Source organism: Homarus americanus, unplaced genomic scaffold (assembly GCF_018991925.1).
Source record: "Homarus americanus isolate GMGI-L3 unplaced genomic scaffold, GMGI_Hamer_2.0 scaffold13041, whole genome shotgun sequence".
Taxonomy (NCBI): domain Eukaryota; kingdom Metazoa; phylum Arthropoda; class Malacostraca; order Decapoda; family Nephropidae; genus Homarus; species Homarus americanus.
In genome coordinates this window covers 1,052,822-1,068,477 of record NW_024749663.1, presented here as the reverse complement: position 1 = coordinate 1,068,477, position 15,656 = coordinate 1,052,822, and positions in this window count along the sequence as shown.

Genomic DNA, 15,656 nt, shown 5'->3' with positions numbered 1-15,656 from the left:
CGGCTAGACCAAGTTGATCATGTGTTGAAGAATGCATAGTAATACCTGTTATATATAAGGGAATAAAGGTAACATCATTTAAAATATTGGAAGAAATACGTTTAAAAATGTCGCTGGATAAGTTAAGTACATTGTATAAGTTAAGTGCATTGTATAAGTCAAGTGCATTGTATTCCAAGTGCATTGTATAAGTCAAGTGTATTGGACAAGGCAAGTGTACCAGATAAGTTAGGTCACGACACAGGGAAAGAAAAATTAATATTTAGATGATATTACCAAATTTAACCTTAGGAAATAAATTATGAGGGAATATGGGTTTAATAACACCTGTCTATGCATTCATTATATCACATAAAGGTGTAACAGAGAATGTGGGACGAAATATAAGAAAACGTCTTAATCACAGTATCACATTAGACGAGTGAAGAAGCTACTACACTGTGTCCTGGATTTGTCACCAGCACAATGGGTCACTAGAAACTTCACTAGAAAATTAATTAAGTCGACTTGACCTTGAGTGAGGTGGCTGAGATAGGATTGGAGGGATTATGAGAGGGAGTGGCTCTCTCTCTCTCTCTCTCTCTCTCTCTCTCTCTCTCTCTCTCTCTCTCTCTGCACTCAATAAGGAAGGGGAGGTGGCGTGTCAAGTTTCTCCTCAACGTTAACTGTTACTGTGACGTGGCCGGGGGAGGGAGAGAGAGAGAGGGAGAGGGAGGAAGGAGGAGGGGGAAGAAGTCATGGAGGGGAGAGGGTCAGATAGAGAGGAGTTAAAGCTAGGGGATGTGGAGGTCAGGGAGGGTAGGTCAGGTGTGTGTCTAACTTGCTAAACACAACCAATGGCCCCTCAGGTACTAACACCCATAAATTTACGTCAAAAAAGGTCAAGCAGGAACTCCACTTGCTTCTGCGCTTCGCTTTGCACAGGATGCCCATCAACTTTGATCTCCCAACCCCACAAAAAAAAAAACAGCAGCTCTAGGAATTGCCATGGCAAATCTAGACACCAAGACCTTAACACTGTAACTCTATCCATCCTCGAGTAATGATGCCAACGTACACCACGCCCACGCCACGCCCACGCCCTTCTCAAGTGACCCGTGAGCAGCTTAAGAAACACAGAGGGCGTAAACTGTTTGGTCACGTTTAAGTTTAGATAAAAAAAAAAAAACTCAATGCTCTGAATTAAAGTATAACTACAGGGAAAAGGACAACATTAATCCACAAAAAAAAACAGAACTTTCCACTCACCACACCATAACAACTCCTGACCTCTAAGGCACAGTAAAGTTAACGACCATATTACTCTAAACAGCAATTCTGACTTCGTAGGGGTTTCTGGCATCCACAAGTACCAAATACCTACCAGGGTTGATGATTGTTTAGAAACCCCCTGACGTCATAACAACTAGGGGTCGCTGACGTCACGGGCTACCAGGGTAATTATGGTGGCCGCCTGACTAATCATAACGGGACATGATCACACTTTAAAAAAATGAAGCCTTAACTACTGTATACCCTCACACACCCAAGCCCTGAAGACTGACTGTGGTTTACCTCTATGTTTAGCCGGTTTACCAGTCACACAGTCATACTTGGGGTCTCGTACCGCAGGCCTCTAACTACAGTCACAACAACTTATTTACAATTCTCGAGTTGATCAATAAAATAGCAACAATATTACCTAAAAAATAACTCCTCCAAAATACCGTATAGCAGGAAACTTAGAATTCTTTAGGTAACAATTCTGAGACTTAGGATAAATTGGAATCGTAGACAAAACCAAAATTCTATCAGTAACCAAAATAACACAAATGATGGCGATTAAGAAAATATAGATAACGGGTCATAAGCAGAACATTTCCTTCAATTCCAGCAGAGCGTGTCAGTGGGCGGGTGAATCACAACATAACTTTGCTCTGAAGGCCAATGAACACAGCATGAAAAGACCTCAAGCTTCACAACAAATACAATAAAAATAACTGAGCTTCTGATCCACAATATTGACTGTGAATCTCTATCTTGATGTCGTCATTTTCAGAGCCTTTAGTTTCCATTCGCTAAAGATTCAAATCCTCTGTCTAGTTTTGTAGATAAGAAAGTCCTAGCGAGTGTTCAACGTCCACAAGGGAGTGTTGGTGACGCAGTTATAGTTCACAGGTGCAAGAAGTGTCTCACTATATGAATAAATAAGCATTTATGATCCTAAGCTGAGGGAGACGTTCCTACATCACTGAGGAAGGCGGGCCACGACATTCATTTTCCCTCTTCTCTACTTCTTTGTGATTTCTTAAGGTATATACGTCAAGTAACACAATGCTGAGTCAATCTTAGACAAGTTCAATCCAAAAATGACAACTGGTGATCTAAAACAATAACTAAAACAAGCACTAATTAATGTTATCCCCACGAACGGAAGATTCTAAACGTGTCAAGTAAATAAACCAATCAAAGATTTTTATGCAAGATTTGAACTATAGTTAAATACTTCCGAGTGCCATTTCCACCTTTACAGTATTAAGTAAATTTAAAGACGCAGGTGTTCATTGTTCAGAAAAGGAAAAAGAACAAAAATGAACACACCACATTAACGTCCCCTTCAGCCAATCCTCACTTTTCATATTCATAAAGAATCAGTATATATCATCACAAACGTCAAACAGCTCACAGGAAAAATGCTGCACCATTATGTCAGACTCCCCGCCTAAGGCTCCCAACTGCACCAACCCTCCTGAATTTCAATCTTGCCTCTCCATCAAACCCTGAGGCAAGACCTGAATAGTTTTCAACGCCATCAATTGCAGTAAAAATAGTTTCGGGAGAATAATTTACAGTAAATTAATGATATCTCTTTAATAATAATGATACAAAGTTGTGATATATATTTACAGTGCGTCTACTATAGTGGACAAAAGTTCGCTCCCTGTGGTGGAACTGAGTCACAGGAACGAGTCTCCGAACTGACTTACCCTGACTGTGCGCGGGTGTGCTGTTTTGTCTCATTTGGGGTCGATACTGCTTCAGTTTTGGAGGGAGCGAACTTTTGTCCACGATAGTACGTACCGGGTCAATAAAGGTTGCTAAACAAATCCGGGTAAGGACACGACTACTGTATTTTCAAGTCACATTTTCCTGGGACAGTATGTAAACAGCCCTGAGGTACCCAACTACTACTGTATGGGGGAAAATATCTTATCCATGCGGGACTACCTATAACACTAGCTACCGACCTCATCAAGCTCTCCTCTAACAAATAATGGCTGGCCATCATATTTGAGGCTGGTCAACACTAGGGTCAGCTAGGAATAGAAGCTGTCGCCAACACAACAACCACACTCTGGGTTAATGAGCTGTACCATCCAGTGTCAAAGAATTAACCTGGAAGACCGGTGTGACGCTCAGACTAAGCCGAGTGAACTGGGCTCGCGCACTTCATGCAAAATATTTCCGACCATTACTCATTTCGTGTTGGTATCTTGTTTAATACGTATACATTGATAACAAGTGATTATCATTTAGACGTGGATTGTTAGAGATGTTCATATTTAACAAACAATAACAAACATTTCTATTTACCCCGCGTGTTCCAAGTTAACAGGTATCTGGTGATGATGGTGTTAGGTTTTTCTAAGCGTGAGGCCAATCCACCTCCACTTTCTTCACCAGATCAGTATACTGCGCCGCATCTATCTTCTGTTGTGTTATTTCCCATAGGTCCTCGTCCCTAATGGTGTCTGGCCAGTGTATTGCCAGGATGGTCTTTTAACACCTCTTGATGAATACCAATAACATATACATGCATAATAATATCTACACATACAATAATTATGTAAGTGGTAAATCCAGCCTGACATTTTAGGAACGATAATCTCGCCACCAGATAATCCCACTGCGTTGCTGCTGCTGCGTGCTCAGATTTCCACGGTTATCTCATCATGTGACACTGGACAACTCGTCAATTGATTAACATCCAGGTTCCCAATTACTGCTGGGTAGACTTGGGAAGGGGAGCAAGCTCATCATTACACCACAGGTAACGGGGAGTGCCCGAGGAAAAAATTGCTTCACCAACCCACCAAAACCATACGAAGATCAACGACCAACCTTCCGTGTGCCTTATCTCTGGTCAAGTATTCCGCAAGTCACAAATTTCTACACCGTACAGTGGTCGGTAACTCCTAGTAACCTAACAGTTAACCTTACAGATGTCAATATGCCTCAGTCGTGCCCGCACCACCAGTCCTCACCCTCCCGTGCGGTTACGGTCAAATGTAAGTATGTCTGGTGGTACCGGTAACCCAGTCAAGCCTATCTCCGCTGTCTGGGGAAATCACTTACTTTCCAGTTCAATTCCCCATCATTACAAACTCATTAGGGAACATTTAACTTTCATGTTGTATTTTAAATTCACGGGATTTTTATAACATACCTCATATTTTACATCTATAACAAAATGAGAACTGGTATTCTTCCACACCGGAGGATAACAATGGAGAACTACCTAGCATAAATTGGTAAGTACAGTATTATACCTGTTATTTTCTAGCCACAATCTTTTGCAAATTTGTACACAATCTTACCAAAAAATAGCAATTATTTTGTGGGACAATGGGTAAAGGGTAAAGGCTACCCAGTTGCATAGTTTGAAAAAAATACATAAAATATACTCTATTATACATCGACATACAGTATACACTCATGAATTTATAATGAAAATGTTTGACTATTGTATACATCTGCTTGTTCCACCACCACCATGTACTGCATTGTATATATATTTAAATTAACAAACTTTAATAAAAAACCAACAACAGCATCCAGCATATTGTGAGGTCCGTGTGTACTATTCCCAGCTAAAATAAAGACCAATACTATAACTGGTCAGCAGGAGTCAGTCGAAAAGTTCTCTCGGTCAGCCAGGATTGGTAATGACAGTGATGAGTGATGCAGCCGTAAAAAACACACGGCTGGCATAATAAATACGTTAGTAAGCACACAAGCAGCTGCACCCCACCCATAAAACACGGTGACTGAACTCTTAACGTACAATCCATACAATCACCTTTTTGTTCATATAATCCTTATCTATTTGTTTTATGGCCTTGCAAATCATAAGTGGTACAGTTTGCTGGTTATATCCAACATGTGATAATAATCTACCCAGTAAATCGTCTCATTTTTATTATATATATATCTGTCCTGAGGTGGCTATTGGGTGCACAGTTCAATGGTGCTTCGGCAGAAACTTGAATTACAACCAATAAATTAACATTATATTGGTAAAGAGAGGCGCCCTTTGACAACCCGGTCCAATTAGCTAGCACCAAAGATTCACGTATACAGTATAAAAACATTTGCTCTTTGCCAATAGCCGACAACACTACTGAGAGTCAGGCCACGTTCTCGGGTCTTTCTACTGCCGATTTATTCAAAGGTCAACTGCAGTGGTAGCTTAACCCTCCTCCCTCCCACCTTCAGGCACGTTCCACAATCAACCTCATAAGCATTCACTGTTCTTAAATCACCTGTAAAAATACCTGTGGAGATGGGTTTCTGAGGGAATTTACGTATTCGTGTTGCATGAATTCGGGTCGTGGACGAAAGGCTACGAACCACATTGTACCTTCCAACTCCTATAATAATGAATAAATAAATAAATTTACGGGAGAAGGTGAAAAGCAGGATATATTTTGCGGTAACACTTCTGAAAGGTGTGAAAATGGAAGGATTTAGCTAACAGAAATTTACGGTTATTGGAGAAAGTTACTTCGTCTTGTTTTCGGTGCTATAAAATGCCAGGATTATCAGCCCACAGTTACGATTTCTCCTCCATATATATTCAAGGTGAGGTTAGGTAAGGTTAGACTGGGTTGTCCTACTTGGAGAAAAATTTAAAATACCAAATAAGAAACAAATGAATTTAAACAGATCACTTCGGGCATCAAACGGTAAATACCAAGTGTTTTATGACTAACGAGGAAAACGTACGAATTTAACATGTAAAAATCATTAACCATCCCAGTAGTCAACCCATCCTAGTAGTTCAATTACTCAATATTAGCCTGGAGAACCTACTGATAACACATACGGTACATTATTGTTAGCGTATAATAGGTAATAAACTAGACGACAATAATCAATGTAATAGGGTCGAGTGTCGTGTCATGGGGTGCAGTTACTCGGGGCAGCAATTCCAAGGTAAGATTTGTGTACCTGGACGTCAACTTAATTCATACGGTATTTTAATCTAAACCATGTTCCAAATAATACCGTCCAGTTTTTTCTACTTCATTTTACGAGGTGGCTGCACACAAACCTTACCTACAGTAGGAAGTATTTTCCAGGGAAACTATTTCCTGTGATCCCGTCAACATGGTTCAAACCTGCCAATATTAGATCAAATCGATATAGGTCTTGTAGCAAGATTTCAGTTTTTGACTTGATGGTTGTCATTTGCTCCAGAAGTCACGATCCATAAGGTAAATAAACATTATATTCTTTAACAAAATATATTTATTTTGTCAGTTTCACCTCCATCTTGACTGGTATGAGAGCATTATTTTCCTGAAATATGTAAATTTAACACCAGAAATGTTTGTTTAACTTTAAGACGGATAGGTTGCACGCACAAAAGATCAGTTGTCAAGGTTGAAACTAGTTTGTCAGGTTTGGAGCTACAGCAAAACAAAATTCGGTATTCAGCTATTTGGCTCTTGGACAATTATGGACACGAGAAAATTTAATTTACTTCTTGGGTTTTCAGTCAAATGTTTGCAGACGAGATATTTAAAATGGGATGTTCTAGGCAGTGGTGTTGTATAGGTCTATATGGTATTATTTAAATGTTCTTACTTCTGAAGCAAGTATTTGAAGACTAGGATGAATAAGGACACATTAAAGGGGTCAGGACATAAGGCTATAACGAGCAGAGTCAGTTAAAGCTTCATCACTACACAGTTAAAGACCTCCATACTTATAACTCAATAACCCTAAAAAATATTATGAAAGGTTTATAAACTTATTTTCCCTTAAATAGAACAGTCACAAAATAAATACAAGAAAACACCAATAAAATCCCCCTAAAATTAAAACCAACTACCCAGGTCATTTACAATTTTTAATTCATAGCATAACCTACAATAAATTCCACCTGTGAACACTGTAACACAAACGAATATTATAAAACAAAACTATTGAAAGAAGACAAAGATAAATAACAAAAAACAAGAAATTAAATATGTATATAAACTACAATGCAAATGTTCAAAGAAAAAATAAAACAAAAGTAACTCGATCTTATCACATTCATACCTGACAGAACACTCCAGATAATGTATGTCAAGTTCCTTTAGTGGTCTGGTTTCATTAATCATCTAAATACTGGTGTTTTAAATATACCGGTAGTGAATTATTGATCTTTTAAATTGTTTGTCTCAATGATCTTATATGGTCAATAATATGTCAAACAACACCCTATTACTGTACACATCTGCTTTCATTACACATTTATAAGTTAATGGTGCAAATTATGGTAGTGCTGTACAAATTGTCATGAACTTTACATTCTGAAATTAAAATCTAACTGACTATTCGGTAATCTAATAGCCTTAGTGAATAAAGCATAAAAGGCGAATTAATTGGATATATGGTTACAATAAGTACGTTATACTTAATAATTATAAATTACTTACCTGCCGAGTCTAGAACTACCAGGTAAACAAAACAGAACAGTCTTAATGATAATAATTATTAATATTTAGGCGATGTGACCAAGAATATGCTGACAAGCCATCAAATGTTTGTTTATAATCGAGGCCAATGACCCACATCAGGGCCTGAGAGGAAAATAATAATAATAATAATAATAATAATAATAATAATAATAATAATAATAAATACAAAATTATAAAAAATATTAAATATATATTAATATTAATGAAGGACCATAAATAAATACAAAAAATAAAATCAATAGCGAGAAACGATATATGTATGTTGTATTGAGTTGTCCAATATCTTCCCAGGCAGTAGTACCTCCCTGTTTGATACCTACCTACTACCATATCAACACTATTTTAACTTACCTGTACAAAATCTGGTGTTATCGTCCCTTCCAGAAAAAAAACCCAGTTCAGATGGTCACAACACAGATTTCAAATGATTGGTGGTTGAGATGCAGTCAATTGTTTATAATAACATATATTTCACTTCAACAATTCTAAGAAGACAAAACTGCCATACGGAGGCGACTGACGATTCAAACTTCACAGCAGCTGCTTGAATGATACCAAAGTGTCTTACTGGATTGACTGCATACTCGTTGAAAACAGTATAGCTAAAGATCTTAATGGTATGTATTATCTAAATTACTATTTTTTTATGTTTAAATGGTATATGACGAATTGCCTCTCTCCTGTAAAACCATTTGTTGTTGATAGCGTTCATCATACGTCTGCCAGGGAGTACAACGGTCAGTTCTCAGTGTTGTCATTCATTGATCCACTCGATGCACTAACTGGCTTTTATGGTCTTATTATCATTAAAATTATTATTAATAGTACACATCATAAGTATAAGGAAAGTTTTTACTTGTCAATCCTAAGCTCACAATTCTTTTATAGAAACGCGGAAGCCAATTTCATTTAAACAAATCTAGTAATAAAAACACCCCCCGTGAAATTTCTACCCCCCAACAAACCTGGACCATTGCTGCCTAGTGTAGTGATATGCAAGTGAATACATTTTTGCGCATAACTTCACCATACATGGCAAAAAGTAACAAAGATTGTAAGGTTGATGAGCTTTGTTGACATTTGATTTAAAAACATGTGTTGTAGTAATTAGTGTCAGGTAAACATAGACGATCGTGAATATTGGGTGACATCGAATTGGTGAATGGCTCCTACCCCAGAACTCCAGCCAACTTCTTCCCTCTTTTTATTCATCTTTACCCTCTACCATATTGCATCATGTTCGTTTTATAGAAATAAAATTTAATACCACAATAATTAAGGATAATTATATAGTAAGATAAAATGCAATAGGGTCTACAGTACCATTAGGCTAAATATGTGAAGTCGCGATAATGGAAAAAAAGCCATTTAAAAGTATGCTTCCGATATATGTGTTTAGGAAAGTGAGATAAATGTGAAGAATTACGGTAGAACAGGCAAATGGTATACTGAGGGAAACTGATGTAATAATGAGAGATTATCTGGCGTTACCCTTAAACTAATTCCACTCTGACAGACACACACACATTTAATTGCAAACGTAAACACAGAGACATGAAAAAGTCCTACACGAAGCGCACCTACACAATCCCCCTTCCCCCCTCCGTACTTACAGAGTTTACACAATATAGAAACATTTTGTACACCAAAACAGTTTTTTACACAATTACACATAATCCATCCTAATCCAACCCAAGGACACATAATCATAGCTAATCTAACCAGAACTTTAACCCAAAATAAATTAACCTAATCATTTTTTTCTTTTATATATTGTTTTAGTTGCGGGATTTTGTGGAGCAGGTAACATGTTTAGCAGGATTTTTTTTTAAGCAGTAATGTCTGCTCAGATTTTGTTTAGTAGGGAAATTATCTGCTGGGATTTTGTCCATGAACCACCTCCGCCCAGCTGCGCGCATGCCCAAGTCCTGCATTGCTTGCCTGACTATTGACTGGACAGCTACCATGGTAACCAATCTTAACTACCATGACGACCAGACTATAGTGCCTCCTTTCTCAATATCGACTGAACAGCTACCACAATAACCACACCTAGCTACCATGACGCCCACATCCGGAAACATGAGTAAATACAAAAGAATATACAGTCATCTTTGTCCCAGGCGTTGGTGTAGTGCGTTATAAACCTAAGTAATGTTTTCATCGTTGACAATAACTAAGTTGACAGTAAATATAAGCATACACTATGTAAATATTGTGAGGGGAGAAGAGAGGGAGCGAGAGGGGGAGGGGTGAGAGAAGAGGGAGAGAGGGGGAGGAGGAAGGTGGGTGGAAAAAGAGATGAAAAATGGAAGGAGGGAAAGGGGAGAGGTCAGTTCGTGCGGGGTGATGCTGGGTCACAAGTCAGGCTTCCCTCACCCTCCCTCACCCTCCCTCCTCAACCTGTTTGTTCAGGTGAGACAGACACACGATAATGATATATATATAGACGTTTATTTATGTCAGGCAATCCCCCTCCTCCAGTGTTATAAATCACCACCTTAATTACCAGGTGATTGTGAGGCGGTAAAACAAAGGTGATTATTACCTGTAAGAAGAATAACAAGGGGGGGGGGGAGAGGTCAGGTAGAGGTGAAGATCAGATTGGTCAATGTGGTGTAAGTATATCGCCACTCAAGTACTGGTAAGCTTTAATATATTATCCCGTGTGTCAGGGGTTGGTGCGGTGGTTCACGGCAGGAGGTAAGGTCAGGCCACTTATATCAAGAGCAAGATTTACGTCAACCCTTAAACCAACTCCCCACAGCCACCACCCTACACACACACAGTATAACAGCACCATATAATATAAGAGAATACAGCAATAGATGTATCTCACAACTATTCCCATACGACTGAAAAAGACCTGAACATAGCAACACGTCTTCCTCTACATCAACCACCTTTTAGAATCATTGTTTCCCCGACTTAATTACCGATCGACAACTTTACCTTCAACATTCTGTATACAGCGTGAAACACCACCATCATCATCACATCCTAGCGACGTCATCACCACACCTGACTGGGGAGTTAGTGTTAACTTTCTGCTAACTTGGCTCAAGTAATTATTATTTCCAGGTCACATGAGACGATAATCCAGGACAAGATAATTATGTAGTCAGAATCACCGAGAGTTTGCCTAACCACTGATGGCTACAGACGTTCATTTAGTCTGTTAGGAATTATTGGATAACCTGAAGATGAAGCACCCAAGCTTATTTCACTTAATTAAACACCTTAACGCTACCTTCTGGAGGGGTTAGATTAAAGTAAATTAGTTTAGGTTAGGTTAGCGCTAGTGTTTAATCATAAAGAGACAAACAATTCAAATAATATTATCTGAAAACTATGAAAACATCTTTAAATACATAAACGAAAGAAAAGGTTAAGTGGTGACGTCAGGAGGTGATCACTTATCCTCCGCTCAATTGTGCCTTTAATTACTTTGATCGTCAGGAAGAAACCCATTCAGTTTTCAGAGGCTGTGGCAACATTTAGGAGAATTTTATATATATTTATTTTAAGATTTCGAGAACACAATATAATACCAGACGCATAACAGATAATTTTGCCTTGTTTCACCGAGCTGTGTGGACATTGGCGGATTAATAACCGAGATAAAACGCACGCGAGCACACACACACACACACACACACACACACACACACACGTACGTTTACTCATCAATCCTGCTTTTGAAGAATTTGGGAGATAGTATTTGTATTCTCGCTATAAAGGTAAGGATTATATTCAGTATATAAATAAAACAGGTTTCAAATCGAAATAGATACGAATCACAAAGTTTAGACGCCCAGCTTATTCTCCTGAAGGTAAACCAGCTTAAGGCTATTGGGGGAAGGTTAGGTTAGCTTTAAGGTGGTTAATCTTAAAGTGAATTAAGCCGAGGTTCTAATCTTAACGTGACCCTTAAGTACATGTCCTGGACTAACATACTGACACTATAATATATAATGGTTGCCCCTCGTGTAACGAGGATGGCTGGCCCAAGGGCCACCTTGGCGTGAATTTGTTTAAGGTGTAGAAGCTGTCGCCAACACAACAACCACACCCTGAGTTAACGAGTTGCATGACCCAGTGTCAAGGAATAAATAGTCCGAGAAGACCGTACAACTCGCCAACTGCAGGTTCCCAATTACTGCTGGGTAGACAGAGGCAAATGTAGTAAAGAAACTTGCCCATAGTTTCACCCTGCCCGGGAATCGAACCCGGGTCCGCTCGCTTGCGAGGTGAGCATGCGGACCACTAGAGTGAGTGAATAACATTTGTGCGTCACGTGCACGAGAGAAGGCAATGGTGAGCTTGGCTGGGGGCGGTAGGGAGAGGGGTGGAGGGAGAGGGGTGGAGGGAGGGGTGGAGGGAGAGGGTGGAGGGAGGGGGTGGAGGGAGGGGGTGGAGGGAGGGGATGGAGGGAGGGATGGAGGGAGGGGGATGGAGGGAGGAGGAGGGGGGATGGAAGGACCGGGAGGGAGGATCACTATCCCAGGCCAGGTTCGATACTGAAGCTCTGCATCAGGGAACTATACTGTCACCAGCGTAGTGTCGCGGGGCCTCAACTCACGGCGATAATTACTCGCTCACCACCTCCAAGCATTTGTGTCATTATGTTAATTATATAATCCGTTGGTTACGTTAATTTTGTAACTCGTTGTGGGTTTTCTGTTTTTATCAAGTAGTCAAGATAATTTTGTGTCTGACCAACTAGCGGAGAACATGACAAGAATATTTAAATGTTTTCCTTCCTGCTATAGTTATCTTGTGTGTTTACCTGGCCACACACAAGCCAAAACAGTTCTGAGAAAGCAATTGATTTCATGCACTGGGGACCTGAAAGTTTAATTGTGAGACGAAGTTAGTTAAGGTAAGGTTAGGTTATGCTCCGTATGAACAAAACTCATACATGTTAAGCTAAGTAAATCATTGTTTGTTTTACTTCACGTTGCTATGGTTACCTACATAAGTCATATAATATTACGCCCAGTACGACCCCTCCCATTCCTTGTCAATAATTAATACACTAATCCGTGGTTCCCGTGTGTGGTGCGTCTCAGGTCGACAATACCGTGAAGCTGCAATGCCACACGGACCGTCTCTACCCCTCGAATACGAACGGATTTTTATAATGGATGTTCTTGCGTGCGTAACGACGTCTCTACACGACAATTAAAACTATGTGCCGACGTGTTTTAGTCTGGACACAGCTGGAAAATGTGTGTTGTGGGAGTATTGATAAATATTCGTGTATATAGTAACGTACCGTCCCACGTACTCACACGCACTCTCCAAGTCTTAAGTTCGCGCGAGTACATAACCTTATATTTTTTTTGTTACGTTAGCGGTTCTCATGTTCAATCGAGTACATATTTACCTATGTCTACCTATTCTTGCTTTTACCAGAGTATATTTACATCTGTGTTTATCTATTTACCTGAAAACATACTTACCTGTCTCTACCATAACTATTCTTGTGATTCATCATAACTATCATATCTTCACGTATACAAGAAACCAATAGTAACACGTATGGAGACTGCCATAATCTACTCGGGAAATTTTTCAGCACTTGGCAGCAGCACGAGACGGCAAGGTGACGTGGTTGAAGTGGTGGTGGCACGCGGGTCCACAAAACATTCTGCCGAAATGCACACATGTTGAGGCCGCCTGATTACGAGCAATCCACTGGCGCCACACCGTCGATCGGCACCCACCGTGACACGCGAGGCAGGGGAGGGGCGGTAGGGGGCGATAGGGGAAGGTAGAGAGGGAAGGAGATGGGGAGAGGATGGTGGGGAGGGGAGGACCAAGGGGAAGGACGGGAAGGTCAAGAAGGGAAGAATTGGAAGATGGGGAAGAACAGTGATGGGGAGGTAAGTGCGTGGTAGAATAGATAGGGAGGAAGGGAGGGAAGGGGGAGACAGGGGAGGCTCGTGACAAAGACTGAGGAAGGCAGGGGAAGTGGGAAGAGAGGGGGAGGGGCAGTGGGTTAAAGGGAGATTGGGAAAGACAAGAACTAAGAGGGAAAATGTAGTAAAATTTTCCCCTCTTTTGTCCCCTCATCTTTTATTCATATTTTCCCTTCACATTACTTCTCTCAAAGTTCTCCTCTCACAAACTTTCTCCCTCACTTACCTTTCTTATAAATTTTCCCCTCAGTTGGTCTCATACAAAAAGACTTCTTTAACTTGTTCTTCCTCAAAAATTTACTTCTCCATTATCCTCTTTCATAACTTTCTGTCTCAAAATCTTTCCCCTCGAGTCCTCCCTCAATCAACTTTTCCCCAACAATCACTACACCTCCCCCTCATCACCTGTTTCCCTCCTTTCTCTTCCCCGCCCTACCCAGTACCTCAGTTAGTGTACATAATTTAGTAGCCCCAGACAGGATCAATCTTTCACCGTCCAGGAAGCGAAGGTCCGTTTTCTGTCAGGCTGTCGAAGGAGTTATTCAGTAACCCAATCGGAACAAACCCGAGGACCATTTTCATTATGTTAACATGATAAAATATTGTGTTTACTACGGGCTCCACAGGTGTGTTCACTTATGTATACTGGAACATGGACGTAGCCAAGATTTTTGATTGGGTGGTGAGGGGGGGGGGGAAGTCAGCAAGTAGTACCCAGTAGCAACTAGCATCAGCCAGCAGTACCCAGTAGCGTCAGCAGCTGTCAGCCAATAGTGTCCTGTAAAGCCAGCAGTCGTCAGCCAGCAACAGTACAGAGAGTTAGACAGACTAGCGTGTGTCAGCTGTCCAACATCACAAGTTCACTGCGAGGCTTCGAGATAGGTGAATGAGGCCTCGACTCATCCTTACTGAACCATCTATAATCCGAATCCCAGTTTACTAACGAAGATAAGAAGTATTACTGTACCACAAATGAGAAAATAATCATAAAACTTCATAAAGCTTAATGAGTTACGACAATACTTAAAAATCACACACACACACACACACCTGCTACACCGTGTCGTGCTTCTCCCCCTTTATGTTAACTCAAACTAATCTGTGGAATAAAATTAACCCCACAAATACACGTAACTTATATTAATCTTATGGAGTCATTTATCAGGCTGCAATAAGTGCCTTAACTGACGCGTAACTTATAGGAGAAATAAACAGCTTGAGTGATTGTGGGGGGGAGGGGGGGGGGGAAGCGCTGACTGGATGTTTGGGGCGGAGGAGACAACGAGTAGTGTCTAATATAACTGTAAATATCTACCTACAATATAACACTATGTTCAGGTGTTATCAAGTTATGGTACAGTAGTGTATTGGTGAAGTATTGATTAGTTTTATGTCTAGGTTAGATAATTTACCGTCGTCCTCAAAGGGTTAAATATTCTGATTCTGATTGCCATAACATTTATAACTGATACTAACTTATACAATTAACACATCCCTGTAGACCAGGCCACGTTAACAATAAACAACAAAACTCGAGGGTTAATTTTAAATGATAGGGTTAAGGTGTCAGGCCTGAAGTATTGTTAGAAGCAAAATAATTATCTAAAATGATCTTGTTGGTCAATTACGCCTCATTAATTATCGGTAAATAATTTCAGATGAATTTATTGTTATTATTGTTGTTGTTTACATGTCACTGTCAATACGGGTAGAGGTTTGTGTTGATGGGCGACCTCCACACACACAGACGTAACCGGGATAAAGACCGACACACACACACTTACGTACACGGTCCTGCATAAGGCCACACAGAGGAGAGTTAACCTAATCCCTGGGACCTGTTCGACTACCTAAGGAGCTTTTTAAGAGAAAAACACCATGCAGTAAAATGTAAAGTGGAAGGAGGAGGAGGAAGAACTGAAGGAGGAGGGGGGGGGAGAAGGAGGTGACGGAGAGGTAACTGGAGGAAGAGGAGGAACTGGAGGAGGATAAAGACGAAGAG